This window comes from Anastrepha ludens, chromosome 5 (assembly GCF_028408465.1).
Source record: "Anastrepha ludens isolate Willacy chromosome 5, idAnaLude1.1, whole genome shotgun sequence".
Lineage (NCBI taxonomy): Eukaryota > Metazoa > Arthropoda > Insecta > Diptera > Tephritidae > Anastrepha > Anastrepha ludens.
Genome location: NC_071501.1, coordinates 35,083,149 through 35,098,995, shown reverse-complemented (window position 1 = coordinate 35,098,995; position 15,847 = coordinate 35,083,149). Strand labels below are relative to the sequence as shown.

The 15,847-nt window shown below is 39.0% G+C and overlaps 1 long non-coding RNA gene across 2 annotated transcripts in view; it reads left to right on the top strand.

The window, feature by feature from the left end:
• Positions 1–15,847, top strand: part of LOC128865123 (uncharacterized) — a 159,099-nt gene that overhangs the window by 21,568 nt on the left and 121,684 nt on the right. For both annotated transcript variants that reach the window (XR_008454749.1, XR_008454750.1), the window contains exon 2: positions 1,578–2,311. This is a non-coding gene — a long non-coding RNA (uncharacterized LOC128865123). The remainder of the gene's footprint in view (positions 1–1,577; positions 2,312–15,847) is intronic.

The window sequence follows — 15,847 nt, the reverse complement described above, 5'->3', positions numbered from 1 at the left end:
ACGTGGCCAGAATGGAATACGGGTCGCACAAACCGACTGTTGAAACTTAACAGGAAGGATGTGAGATCTCTTTTTGCGGTTCTAACAGTGCATTGCCTTATATGCAGGCATGCCAGCAGACTGAGTGCACCCTATAACGACAACTGTACAAGCTGCATCGACATTGAAATAGAATATAATGTAGCACACACTTTCTATGTGGGGCTCTGGGTAGAAGAAGGTTCAATATTTTAGAAAAAAGTTTGGCAGAAGTAGCAAAATGAAAACTAACAAAGATTTTTAGTTACATTAAAGCCTCAGGCTGGTTCAATGAAGAGAGTGTGGAGTGAGGAGGGTGGACAGCTCTGGTGATATCACAATGGGCCTACAGCAGCCCTAGGCCCTCCTACCTACATTGCTCATATATTTGAGCACTACAACATCTTTGGTACCTGTCGTCCACGCGGACACGGTTGGAGGTCTTCAGCAGAATAGTTTTTTCGGCACTCTAATAGATTTTTTGGGCTGTTCTCCTGCCCAAGTTTCCGTTCATGAGCTTATATATCTGCCACTGGAAGAAGGAATCCCGGCTTTGATTTTAGCTAAGAATCTATATTTTTCGTCCGATTTCTTGGGATGTACTCCTTCCTGTCAGGTTTTCCGTTCGAGATTTTGCGTACGTTGCTTAGATACGTTTCCGCTGCTGTAACTACTTCTTCCACAATGCGAAAAATATGGTAGCTGGAATTTGAGTTTTTATGTGTGCTCCTAAATTCGAGTAGAGATGAGTGCTAAAACTACCAGTTGCTTAAATTGCGATTGCAGCTGCTCGACATAAAGCTTTCATCAGAGTATCACATTCTTATATCCCCATACAACCTTTGGCAGTGACCAGGTAATGAATTATTCAATCCTTTTGATTTTGTGGGCGGATGTTTCGAAGTTGTTGTCTAAAAAAAAAAAATAGTGCGTATACTTCTGTTAGATGTTTGGCCGAGCTCCTCCTCCTATTTGTGGCGCACTTTTTTGCCCATTGCTCCACAACCGGAGTGACTTACAGTTTTAAGCTGACTCCGAGCGAAGGAGCTTTTTCATGCCAGAAATACACTCGGAGGTTTGCACTTGCCTGCCGAATTTGTTGTCTATTGGAACTAAAATTCGGTGCTGCTGTGAAGTCAATCAGCCTTTCTTGGCTCCTGGAGGTATTCTTATCAAAGCTGGATGTGCCAACTGTTTGACACAACTTTCCGTCTTTGCCTATTATATTTGAAGCCAATAAGCAGAGTTCGAATATCGTAAAAGCAGCGCTTGAATCTTTCTCACCGTATTTCCCTCTCACTCTATAAATATTGGAAAATTTTATGGTCTGCATTTTTTCTCTAATCCAAAACGGTTATTTGCCAATATCTCAAAAATTTCTAAGGAAAACAAATTCTGTGGATTTTCGGACTCAGGGACCGATTTTATATAGGAACCAGATGATTTGGTTTGGTTTTTTTGTTTTTTTTTTTCTGCAACAACAACAATTAAAAACTGTAGATAAACGCTTTAAAATAAATATCATACAAACTTACATAACATCTCTCTTTTCATTACAGCATTTTACAAGCCCAAGCGCGGAACAGAGCACAAACCTCAGTCAGAGAGAAAGCACGAGAGAGAGAGAGAGTGAGATATAGATAGTGGGAGAGGCAGAGAGTTGAGAGGTGGCGCACTTATGAGCTGTAAACAAATGAATGAATATGCCCTACAATCCACATAAAAAGAAAGCAAGAAAGCAACCAACAAAAAGTGACCGCAAACCAATGCTGTAAAACGGCGTGCTACACCGACCTATGCACATTTGTACGTATGTATGTTTGTACATCGAGTACACACAGAAACATATGCGCTGGAAGTGTATAGTTGGTGTTTTTTGTTTTTGTTTTGTGCGCTAAAAAAATTCAGTAGCTGTGTCGACATGCAGCGCAACATATTGCCGGTGTTGTTGTTTGTTTAATACTAAAAACAAGTGTATAACAAGAAAATATTTTAACGACGATCGCAAGCGAAATTTGCTCATATGCATACATACATCAACATATATATACGTACATACTTACATACATTTATAAACAATAAATTTAAAAATAAGTAATTGGTCATACAGAATTTATTAAAAATTTCAGAAATTCTAAAGTTTAAGAAAGTTTAAGTGAAAAAAAAATAAATACATAAATTTGGAAAGAATTTCTAAAAGTGAAATAAAATTAATTTTATCTTCTGCGACTTCGATTTGTTTGGTGACAGCAACGTGGATGGCAATTTCTTAACGGGAGATCGTTCTTTTTATGTAAGTAAGAAGCTTTAATTTTTTATATAAAATATATTTGGATATATAAAGGGTCTTTCAAAAATGATACCTAGATGTCAGTAGTGAATAATTCGTTGACGATAGCTTTTTTATGTCATCTTCGAAATGTGTTAAGTAGACAGATGCACAATTTTTACACGATAGAGCAACGCGTTAAAGCTATTTATTGATGCTTATTATGAAACTGGCCCATCTTTAAGAACAACATATCGCAAAATTTCGACAATTTTTGTTGACAATTGAAAGGTTGTTGAAAAATTTCAAGAAACTGATTCTGTCGAGGATAGAAAAAGGAAGATAGACTCTCTTGTTCTTAATTGGCGCGATAACCTTCTCTACCTGATCTTTCCAACGCAGAGGAAGCCTTCCTATTCTTCTACTACCACCAGCTGGACCCGCATCGAATACTTTCAAGGCCGGAGCGTTTGTATCCATTCGCACGACATGACCCAGCCAACGTAGCCGCTGGATCTTTATTTGCTGCGCTATGTCTATGTCGTCGTAAAGCTCATACAGCTCATCGTTCCATCGTCTGCGATATTCGTGTAAAGGTCGAAAAATCTTACGCAGAATCTTTCTCTCAAACACTCCAAGCGTCGCTTCATCCGACGTCATCGTCCAAGCTTCTGCGCCATACGTTAGAACGGGTATGATGAAAGTTTTGTAGAGTGTTAGTTTTGTTCGTCGAGAGAGGACTTTACTGCTCAGTTGCCTACTTAGTCCAAAGTAGCACATGTTGGCAAGAGAGATTCTACGACCGTACGTTATTATCGGTGTTAATGCTGGTTCCTAAATAAACGAAGTCTTTTACAACCTCGACGTGACGTGGGTGCCGATACGCGAGTGCGCCGACTGTTTGTTTGAAGACAGGAGGTTCTTCGTTTTGTCCTCGCTCACCACCAGAGACCCATTCGCTTTGCCTCTTTATCCAGTTTGGAGAAGGCAGAACTAACAGCACGGTTGTTAAGGCCGATGATATCGATAACATCGGCATACGCCAAAAATTGTACGCTCTTATAAAATATTGTGCCTGAGCGATTAAGTTCTGCGGCCCGTACGATGCTCTCCAACGTCAGGTTAAAGAAGTCACACGACAGGGAGTCACCCTGTCTGAAACTTCGTTTGGTATCAAACGGCTCAGAGAGGTCCTTCCCAATTCTGACGGCGCTGATGGTGTTGAGCAACGTCATCTTGTATAGCCGTATTAGTTTTGTGGGTATACCAAATTCAGACATCGCGGCATACAAGTAACTCCTTTCCGTACTGTCGAATGCAGCTTTGAAATCGACGAAAAGATGGTGTGTGTCGATTCTTCTTTCGTGGATCTTTTCCAAGATTTGGCGTATTGTAAATATTTGGTCGATGGTAGACTTTCCAGGGAAGATAGACTGGCAGAACAAAAACTGGTATGTTGAGAATATTGCTGCTGTAGTGCGAAGTGTTGCTGAACAGCCTTCAACGTCGATCATCAATATCCGATATCTCGACGTTCTCAACAATTCAAGTTCTTTCACAATTCATGAATCAACTGTTGGGACATTTTGGATTTTATCTGTAGACGGGTTCATGGTGGCCATTTAAATTATGGAATTTTTTACGTATAATTGTGAAGAACCCTAGTTTGAATAAAAATAGTGAAACCTGAAAGAATCTAAATTTTTATATTTTCTATTTTACAACAAAATCTAAGCGCGTCTCTCGAAATACCCTTTACATTCGAGTGCAAAAATTCGGTACTGTTTTTCCAACGGAATTATAAAATTTATTATATTCTAGGACTTCTGTTGAAATATTTCGGGAAAATATTAAGAATCATTGTTTTTTTATTTTAATAATTTCATATGTACAGTGACTCACAGCTTAAATGATGCAGAGTATTTTATATTTTCTCTGAGAATGCAATAACGGTGAAATGTATTTTTTTCTGTTTAGTTTAGCGCGTTAAGTAATTCTCAAAAAATTTTTGTAAAGGAAGGTTGGAAAAATTAAAATTTTTGTAAATGGAAATGCTGGCCTCACTTGAAAAGAGTTATTCGTCATTATAAAGAGGGCAAAAGCCAACGAAAAATTGCAAAAATTGTTGCTATTAGTTCCTCAACTGTCTAGCGCATTATTTGAAAGGTTTCGCCACGAAAACAGGATAGAAGAAAAGGGCAGATCTGCGTCAAATAAAATATGATGCAGATAAGAGGTGGATTGTTTGCAAAGTTAAAGAAAAACCCGCTTTAAGCGCTTCAAAATTAACGAACGAAATCGAAAAATACTTAGGCAAGATCTGTAACCCTGAAACTGTTCGTAGAGTTCTGCGCGAAGAAAATTTTCATGGAAGGACTGCTCGAAATAACCCGTTGATTAATGCTCGTAATAGAAAATAAAGTCTAGAGTTTTGCAGGCAACATTTGAACAAAGACATTTTGTTCTGGAAGTCCATTGTTTTTGCGGATGAAAGCAAATTTAACCTTTTCAGGTTTGATGTGAAGTTCTGCGTTGGGAGAAAACCAAACACTGCACTTCAACCTTGTAATTTGCGCTCTATGTACAGTTAAACACGGCGGGGGCAGTGTGATGGTATGGGGTTGCATGTCCTATTCAGGCGTCGGAAATCGAACATTTATCGAAGGAAACATGAATAAAGAGATGTGTCTGGATCTGCTAAAAGATAATTTGGTACAAAGTGCGGATAAAATGCGCATTAGGGATTCGCTTAGGTTCTAGCAAGGCAACCATTCCAAGCTTACGTCTGGTATTGTAAAAACTTGGTTTGTCTGGAACTGCCCACATGTAGTACAGTCACCTGTGCAGAGTACAGATCTCAACGTTATTAAGAATTTGTGGTCAATGCTGGGAAATAAAAAAGGAAAACACAATGTTTCTAATGCTTCTGATCTGAAACGAGCACTATTGGAAGAATGGTATAAAATTAGTTCCGATTATACAACAAAACTTGTAGATTCTATGAATTCCGGATTAAAAGCTGTTCTGAATCAAAAGGGATACCCCGCTAAGTATTGGGGTTCACAGTTGTAAAAAACCTTAGAAAAAGGAGACAATCTTCCATTTCCTCTGTGAATGCCCTGCCCTATGGAGAGACAGAATGTTAACCCTGGGCCGACCGCTGTTCGAGAATCTCGAACAACTGTCTGGCTTAGCCGTCAACAACCTAATAAGGTTCTTAAACCGCACAGACTGGATATAGCCATGTCGTAAATTACTGGTAAACAAGTTGGTAACAAGGATGTGACAACAAAATGGTGCGGCAGCGCTAGTTGGATTCTAGAAGAATCACCACAAAAACCAACCAACCAACCAAGTATTGGGGTATTATATGCTCGGTCCGATTTGGTCAGAATTTTAGGCGAGAAAAAATCCGTTATTTTTGAATGACACTGAAAACCTTGTTTGGCATAGTTAAATAAATATCCGATACAGGCCAAATATACACCGTTTTATTCAATAAATTGTCACCAATTTGGAGGTAATTCCATTATGCCATTTTCATAGAAACTCTCGTTCCTATTGTCAAAAAACTGAGACAATCGATTTGCTCAAGCTTCTGTTGAGGCGAACTTTTCACCAGCAAAATCGCTTTCCGTAGATAGGAACAGATAGTAACCACTTCGTGACAGTTAGGGATGCATAAGAATCTCCTAACCAAGCTCTCAGGTCTTCTGGCGAATCACTATCGATGTGTTTGTGTGTGGCTTGACTGTGCTCTGATAGAATACAATTTCTCTCCTATAAGCTAAACCTGGTCGTCAAATTAGTTCCTGCTAATTGCACCAAAAACACAGCAAACTCTTCCTGGTATAGCAATTGTGAGTCAACCACCGCAGTTTGTGCATGACTTTGTCGAAAAACACCATTCCCTTCAGAAATGGAGAAATACTTCTGCGAATATTATAACTTATCGAAAATCAAGTACGCGTTTCCTAATCCACAGATGCAATAATTTACTGCCGGACTCGCAAATCGGCCTATGTTCTGAGTAAAATGTATGCTCATGTATTCTTTAGTAGTTAGACCGATATTGCTGTTAAGAAAACTGACATACTTAATGCCACTGGAAAGGATTCAACGACGTGCTGCTCTGTGCATAACAGGAGCGGTGAAAACCTCTCCAACGGCGGCGCTGGGAATGATACTCAGCATGCCACCTATTGACCTTATGGCGGAAAACCTGGCAGCGAAATCCGCGAGGAGGCTAGTGGCTGCGGGGGCACTCACATGCAGAACCTTCGGTCACAGCTTAATAGAAAAGTGGAGCTCAGGTTGCACGGACTACATGACTCCGTACTTTAATTGGGAGAAAAGGTTTCGCAATACAATTGAAGAGGAGGGATGGCACAAAGGCATGAAGCTTGCCCATAGAACTTTTCACATCTATACGGACGGCTCTAAAACTTAAGACGGTGTGGGAGCGGATATTTACTGCTCAAAACTAGGGATAAGGCAGCCTATCAAACTGCCAGACCACAGCAGTATTTTCCAAGCCGAAGTTTTTGCTGAGGGGAAAGCCGCGGAGCTAGCCTACACTAGAACAAAAAAGAACTCAACAATTAATATATACGTGGAGAGTCAAGCAGCAATAATAGCAATAAGCTCATATTGTATTAAGTCCAAAAGTGTTCGACGGAACAGGGAGGCCATAGAAAGGCTAGCTGCAAACAGTAGGCTGCATATATACGGGTGCCTGGTCACAAAGGCATTATGGGGAACGAAATAGTAGATGAGATAGCAAAAAGTGCTGATAGGGATTGCTAACACGGACAAATGCAGGAAATGCAGAGAGGATGTTGAGGAAACTTTAGAACACCTTCTGTGCATTTGTCCGGCATTATTAAAAACGCGACTAAAATGCCCGGGAGCCCCTTTGTTTGAGGGTCTGGAGGACGTCTCAAAAGCGGAGCTCCCAGCACTACATAGATTCGCCAAAAGCGCTGACAGTCTACATGATGTCTACTTTAGGTATTCATAGAGGTCGGTCTCCATCTGGTATCGCTAGAGACCAAAAGGTCTATGCGTGGCTTATTGCCAACCAGGCTAACCTAACCTAACCTATTCTTTAATTATATAGTTAATACACAAGTACATGCTTACATATGTATTTAAATTCATATGATTATTTATCTCAATATATGTGAATTTAAGTGAGCAGAAGTGCTATTTTTCTCACTTCATTGTGATATCGGGTTTTCTAAGCTTTGCTTTCGCTCTTTCTGCATTTTTATTGATAAAGTGAAGGCAAGTGGAATATGAAAAACATATGCACACATATGCTAATCCATACACATAATTTACTCACAAGCACTTTTACTTATTTGTATATAATATATAAACATATTTATATATGTGGAAGTACTCGTATGGGCGAGTGTAGTCATAGCTAAATTAATAGCAATTCTTTAAATACAAAGTAGTGAGAAGGGCGGAGACTAACGTCATTCATATACCCGACGCATACTTTTAGTGAAGTGCCACAGTTAGGAATCAAATAACTTTATTCGATAAATGTATTTATGTTGATATGTACACTTATGGTCCTGGAAATAGGTACCCCCAAGTTCGTACGGAAAATGCAGGTTTTTTAAATAAGTTTTTTAATAATACTCGTAACATTGAAAGCTGTGGCAATTCTGAGCCATTTGAAATCAAGCGGGGTTTTAGACAAGGCGATTTTTAAAACTTGTTGATGGAGAAAATTATTATCGATGCCAACGTCGACATCTTCGACTCTATTTTCTATAAAAGTGTCTTGTTGCTCGCTTAGGCTGATTATATCGATGTGTGTTTTTGTTTTTTTTTTGCAGAGGGGGTTAATATCGAAAATGTCAGAAACATCATCAAAGGTGCCGTCACATCAGTGGTAGGTGGAGCATGCTCCCACTAATCCTATAACATTCCCCGGTTAATTCCACCCTGGGACTGCTAAAAGCAATTTCATTAAGGTGGAGCCGTGTTTATGCCCTTTAGACACTCCAGGTACCTGCGTCCAGGTACCTCTCTTCATTGCGTATTGGGGTTATAGGCTATCGATAGCATCCATTGGTTTGTCACCAAGGGGACATCGGAAAATTGCATCGACTTGTCGTCTATTTGGGTTTGTCTTGAGGCTTTACCTCAGGCGTTCGTGCTTGTCGTCTGTTCGTTAATACAGTCACCCCCACACGAGATTTGTTTCAAAATGGCTTCTACATCATCGGCCTTAACAACCGCGCTGTTAGTTCTGCCTTCTCCAAACTGGATAAAGAGGCAAAGCGAATGGGTCTGGTGGTGAACGAGGATAAAACGAAGTACCTCCTGTCATCAAACAAACCCTCGGCACACTAGCGTATCGGCACCCACGTCACTGTTGACAGTTATGATTTCTAAGTTGTAAAGGACTTCGTTTATTTAGAAACCAGCATTAACACCGATAATAATGTCAGCCTTGAAATCCAACGTTGAATCTCTCTTGCCAACAAGTGCTACTTTGGACTAAGTTGGCAACTGAGCAGTAAAGTCCTCTCTCGGTGAACAAAACTAACACTCTACAAGATTCTCATCATGCCCGTCCTAACGTATGGCGCAGAAGCTTAGATGATGACAACATCCGATGAAGTGACGCTTGAAGTATTTGAGAGAAAGATACTGCGTAAGCTTTTTGGACCTTTACACGTTGGCCTGCGGCGATGGAACGATGAGCTGTATGAACTTTACGACGACATAGACATAGCGCAGCAAATAAAGGTCCAGCGGTTACGTTGGCTGGGTCATGTCGTCCGAATGGATACAAACGCCCCGGCCTTGAAAGTATTCGATGTGGTACCAGCTGGTGCTAGTAGAGGAAGAGGAAAGCCTCCTCTGCGTTGAAAAGATCAGGTGTAGAAGGACTTGGCTTCACTTGGTGTGTCCAATTGGCGCCGGTTAGCACGAGAAATAAACGACTGGCGCGCTTTGTTAAACTCGGCCGAAATCGCGTAAGCGGTTATAGCGCCAATAAAGAAGAAGAAGAAGATGACTTGCTGCTACCAACGCTGGCTTCGTTATTTGAGTCATCGAAAACCCTTGGGAAATCTAATTCGAATTCTGATGAATTTATAACAATAGAAATAATACATGGACCGGAAATCTAGCCCTCTCCTTGAGCGGACAAAAGTTGACTGACGGTGACGGTGCGCCCAAGGGAGGTTTCCCTGTAATTGATATACCTTTCAACTAAGAATAGATAAAAAAAATTGGACTATAATTTATAATAAAAGTGGACGTACAGCAAAAACAAAAAATACATGTTTTGTAAAGAATTTTTAAAATCGTATATCTTAAAAACGGTTAAGTTTTGGGTATCACGTCACATAACCAAAATTAATCAGAAAATACTTAGGTATCTTTATTTAAATATCTAAGTCGGCATTCCCGGTATGTGGGGTTACATAGTTTCAAAAGAAACAGAAAGTTGTTTCTGCACATCCCTTACTTTTTATGATAATTTTTCTGTGACGCCTTTGCCACGGATTGGCCTCATCAAAGCAGTCGGCGTGGTAGTGGGCCAACCACCATCGTTAAGATTTATAATTTTCTAAGTAAAGGCAATATGCAACCCGAATTTCAACCCAAAATCGGATAACGCTTAACATTCCCGGCCTCAAGAAGGCTAAGCGTGGCAGTTCGTCAATCTGTACGATATTTCACACCCTTTCTTTCCTAAGTGAATGTAGAGTGTGTATTGAGTTTCAGCAAATTTAGACTACGTTTACTATTTTCGACCACATCTTATGAACGTCGTGTGTAAACGTTACGCTGTGTGCCGGAAATACATATAGACGCGCGTGCATACGTCGATTTCTCCAATATTCCGAACATTCTACAAATGCAAGGAATTTGCATAAAAAAAGGTTAAGCTAAGCATTTTACTTTTGTACTAAAGTTAGTTTATTTTAGTGCTTATTTTTTTTCATTTTGAGATTGATCCAGAAGTATTTATGTAAAGAAATGTCGCCGGAAATTTATTTAATATAAAATCACGTGTCTCGCTATTAAGTGCTACATGGAATACGTGTACGAGTAACCGTATGCAAGTCGGTGTGGTTGTGTGTAGGTTTAATCAAGGGGGCATTTTTCCATCTACTGCGCATGCAAAGAATAGTAAAAGGTAAATAATTTCTATACACCTGCAGGCAATCAGAGGCGAAAATTTGATATACGCGTATGTGTGTTTGTATTTGTGTGTATGTAAAAAGCTTTACGTAAGAGCGCTGGTAAAACAACTTACTTACAAAAACACCAAAGGGAGAAAATATAAAACTGATATTGCAAACATCGAAAAATGAAGAGTCGCTCACTTCATTTAGTATCCAAATTTCTATTTTACTTCATTACTTTTGAGAGTGATTACCATTAGCTGCTTTGAAGTAGATATCGTTAAATCTCAAACACTGAATATCATATCGAAAATGGAAATATGAAAGAAAATATAAAAAATTATAAAGAAAAATTATTAAAAAAAATTACAAATTAAAAAATAAAAAAAAACAAATAAATTAAAAAAAAAACATAAAAAATATATATATAAAAAAAAATAAAACAAAAAATAAAAGTAAACAACATTTACTGGAAATGCTTAGTCATTGGCTTGAAATCACTCTGATATGGGTTCCCGGTCAAGGAACATACGGGGTAATGAGATAGCGGATGAGCTAGCACGAAAAGGTTCGACACTAGACTTAGCAAAGGCGGTGGCGGTCTCCACCTCACTGAACACAATAAAATCACCCATTGCTTCACACTATCATGCTTAACCGAAAGAATATGGAAGTAACTAACTACATGTATTACAACAAAAAACATATGGCCGTCATACAAAATCCAAAGGACGAATGATCTGTTAGGATGCTCCCGGCCAAACATCTCATGCATCACTGCAACACTTACAGGCCATTGGAAAGTAGAGGAGCATGCAGCTAGACTCAATCTACCCTTTAATCCTATCTGCAGGAGCTGTCAAGCGGAAGGTGCGAAGGAAAGTCTTTTCCACTACTTATGTGAATGTCCAGGGCACGACTCCGCTCCATTGGTAAGCCTTTCATGCAGCAAATTAATGAGATCTCAGGTATCGAGATAAAGAATTTGCTGCTATACTTGGACCTCACTAAATGGATCTGACTTAGAACAAAAAAAAAAAAACGGTGTAAAACGGTGCTGGTTACTAATTAGGATTATTTCAGTGGATATACTCAGCCACTTCAACAACAACAACATCAAACAACATTTACAATTACACTCGTAGTATACAAAAACCTTGAAAAGATAAAGTAGTACACAAAAGTAAGAATCCGTTGCGCCCGAATTCAGACGAGATAAAATTGCGACAAGCAAAAGCATGCAAACACAAATAAATCATAAATCAAAACGAAACTAAATAAACATTAGTCTACGGCTCCCTAAAACTAATTCCAAAGCAAACAATTCCTAATTCAGCAACATTTCCAAATCTCGAAAAATAGGACGGAAACAAAGTAGCTTTAAAATCATACAGTTAAAAAAAATTCACTACGCAATTAGCTTCAATGCAATTTAAGGTATTTACAACGACCTTCGGACTAGCGTTACAAAAATGCAGCTCAGTAGCAAAGAAGGCAGCCACTGCGAAGTCTCTCTCGTTTGCAAAGCGGATTCCAGTGATCTGCCTTTAGAATAGAGCGAGTGATTCAAATACGCCAGTTGATTTAATTATTTCGGACATTATGGCCAATTCTTCTGAAATTGAAAAAAAATTTCTTAATTGATTTAATATTCATTAATATTATTATAAATTAAACATTTTTTATTCAATGTTGGAAATTTTGGTTGAGAGTTTTTTAAAATGAAATATCGGAAATGAAACCCGAGCTAATGTTATTTATTTTTAGCCACTTGCCGTGATAAAATTTAGCAATCACTATAATGCTATTCTCGCACAACAAATCAAATTATCAATCAAATCTATTAAAGCCACAAGAGGTTGCCCTCAAGGTGGCGTACTTTCTCCTCTTTTGTGGACTCTAGTCATAGATGAACTTCTCCACAAACTGAATAACCTAGGATTTCACACTCAGGGTTACGCTGATGACCTAGTAGTTTATGTATTAGGCTGGTATGAGGAAACCATTTCGGATCGCATGCAGCAAGCCCTTACAATAATAAACAAATGGTGCACGGAAAAAGGGCTCTCCATTAACCCATCCAAAACAACACTTGTACCGTTTACTAGGAGCAGGAACATAAATCTCAAATGTCCGACCCTTAATGAAACAACACTTCAACTCTCGACAGAAGCGAACTATCTTGGCGTCAGTCTTGACAAAACGCTTACGTGGAATTCCCATATTGAGAGAGTTACTTCAAAAGGCACAAGGGCATTCTTTGCCTGTACAAGGATTTTTGGTAAGACATGAGGACTAAACCCTAGAATGACCTTCTGGACATTCACCACAGTTGTGAAACCCATAGTCACTTATGCATCCTTAGCATGGTGGCCCAAGGGCAAGCAAAGAAAGGCAGCAATTTAATTAAACAAACTGCATCGCCTGATATGTGTTGGTATTACAGGGGCTATGAAAACATGTCCTACTGATGCATTGGGTGTGCTCCTGAACATACCACCGCTTCCAATACTAATTGAAAGGGAAGCTCGCTCGAGTGCCTTAAGATTAAAAGGTATATCTGAACTTAAAAGTGGGAATATGAAAGGACATTTAAAGATCTTGGAAGACTTCCTACATAGTCCCATTCTTCATTGGGATGATATACTATCACCCAAACCAATACTCTTTAGGAACTTCTAAGTTATAATTAATGAACGAACAGACTGCAGAACTAACTCTATCACTTTCAAACCTGGCTCCCAGCTATGGTTTACTGATGGGTCCAAATTGGAAAATGGCAGAACAGGGGCAGGAACAATGGGCCTCAATTCAAAAATTTGATTCCGATGGGACTCTACCCAACAATATTCCAGGCAGAAATACATGCCATTGAAATATGTGTGAGAGAATGCCTTAGCAGGAAAATGAGAGGTACTCACATCTACATACCTTCAGATAGCCAAGCGGCTCTAAAAGCCTTTCTATCAACAACTATCACCTCTAAATTGGTAAATGATTGCCTAAACCTTCTAAACACGTTAGGAAACCTCAACATAGTAACACTATGCTGGATTCCGGGACATGAAGGGCATGAGGGAAATGAAATGGCTGACGACCTTGCAAAACAAGGAGCAAATATGCAACTTACTGGTCCTGAGCCTTTCTGTGGACTGACAAAAGGCCACATTAATGAATTCCTTAGGAAATGGGAAGAAAGAAAACTTGTCGCACACTGGCTAAACTGTGCCGGTCAGCGTCAAGCCAAACTATTCCTAAGTCCCAAGAAAGGAATATCTGACAAATTTCTCTCACTAAACAGAGTAGATCTGCGTCTTTTAACAGGATACCTTACAGGTCACTGCAGCCTGAGGTACCATCTAAATAATATTGGTCTATCAGAACATGTGCTTTGTGAATGTCCTGCGTTGGGCAGACAGAGACTTCACCGCCTTGGTGGTATCGTAGTATCTCCATGCAATCTTTGGAACAACAGACCTAAAATTGTGCTAAAATTTTTAAAAAGCCTAAAACTCTAGGGTTACAAAATAGGCCTTTCACAATAGATCAGCTCTGGTCGCAGTGCGTAATGGCCTTCTAATAATAATAATAATTCTCGCGCTACGCTCGATAGAAAATATTAGATAAATATTAAATTAAGTATTGATATAAAATTAAATTATATTTACAAAAATCGGTAAAACTTGGAAGAAATAAAATTTCTTGATTGCAAATGTAGTTGACCTAAATAATTCTATGTACACTTTCTTATCGCTTTGCTATTGCCATAAGACTTTTGCATACGCTTTGAATTTGTAAATTTTCGTTTCGCTTAGTGATAAAAATAGCTAAACATTAAATAGAAATAAAAAAATAAGATAATATACATATGCACAGTTGCGGGTATTAAAATCGGAACACCTAGAATTTCATGGTTTTTTTCTTATTTTTTTAGGTGAATATCTGAAGTGAATAAAATGAAATAAAATTGGCCTAGATCGCCATCCAGCGGGGGCTAATAAAAAACAATGCTGTATCATCGTTCTGAGCCTTTTGTTTTTCAAAAACTTAACCTAATTAAGCAATCATCTGTTGACAGGATTAAATTAAGGATATCTTCCTTATTTTAGCTAAGCTCGAAAAAAGGTATTATTGCTACCCGAAACTATCACTTCCAAGTCCTTTGACTCAGCATCAATTTTGGCTGTCGCACTATTTAATTATTGTTTGTTATACAGCACTGTGCCTTTGGGATTTATTGCACCTTTTCAAAGATTTAGATAATTACTTCAATACTACTTTCGAGATAAACTGTGGTATAGGGCATAAGCTGCTGAAATTCATCGTATCGCCCGTTCTTATATATCCAACCAAGATTCTTTTGTGGATAGCGCATTCTTCAAGTATGTGCCTTGCAGTTTCATTCACTACTCTGCATTATCAGCTGATTTCACAAAAATAAGTTCCGAGTTTAGTCAGCTGATAGCTCGTCCAACAATTCCCTATCAGAATTTCCTCGATAATGCTTTGGTTGCTCTTGGATAAGTTCATGAGTTCTTTCGAGCGTTTCCGGTTGTAAAGTTTGAAAAGTGCTGTGATGTGTTCTCAATCTGATAGATTGTTTCAGTCGAATTCAATATGAGGTTCTTCCTCTTCTTTTTGTCTTTCTAAAAGGAGCATTACTCTCATTAACAGTTTTAGCAATACTCACAAAAAAACAATTCATAACAATGGAAAATGCGTGAGTGAATAATTAAACTGAAGCTTCTTTAGCGGACAATCTATTGAGCACACACACAAATATCAAAGACAAAACACATCGACAATATAACAAGTCTAGACTCAGTCTAGACAAGTCTAGATAGAGGAAAATAGATTTATTAGTAAGCAATGGGTCGGAATGGGATCAACAAATTTCATCGAGCGCAATGAAAAGCGCACAAAAGCTCTCTTAACAAACTCGAATCTATTAATATAGACTGCATTAAACAGTATCCAAACGAATACCGCGTATTCTAACCTGGGAGCGCTCCGTTGGTGCTTTCTGACAAGGGGAAGTACCTGGGTCTAATCCTTGACAGTAAGCTAACGTGGAAGCCCAACATTGAGGAGAGAGTAAGGAAGGCAACAATTGCCTTGTATGGATGCAAGGGCGCAATGGGCAAAAAATGGGACCCCTCGCGTAGACTTGTATTTTGGCTCTATAATACCATAATAAAGCCAATCTTGTTATATGGAGTCGTTGTCTGGTGGAACTTACTGGAGAGAACGACATCAGTTAAAAAGTTAGAGAGAGTTCAGAGGTCTGCACTCACTGGAATCGGTGGGGCGCTTCGAACTACTCCTACTCTTGCGCTTAATGTAATGTTAAATGCGGTACCTATAGACATCGCAGGCAGAATTGCCGCTGCACGTACCG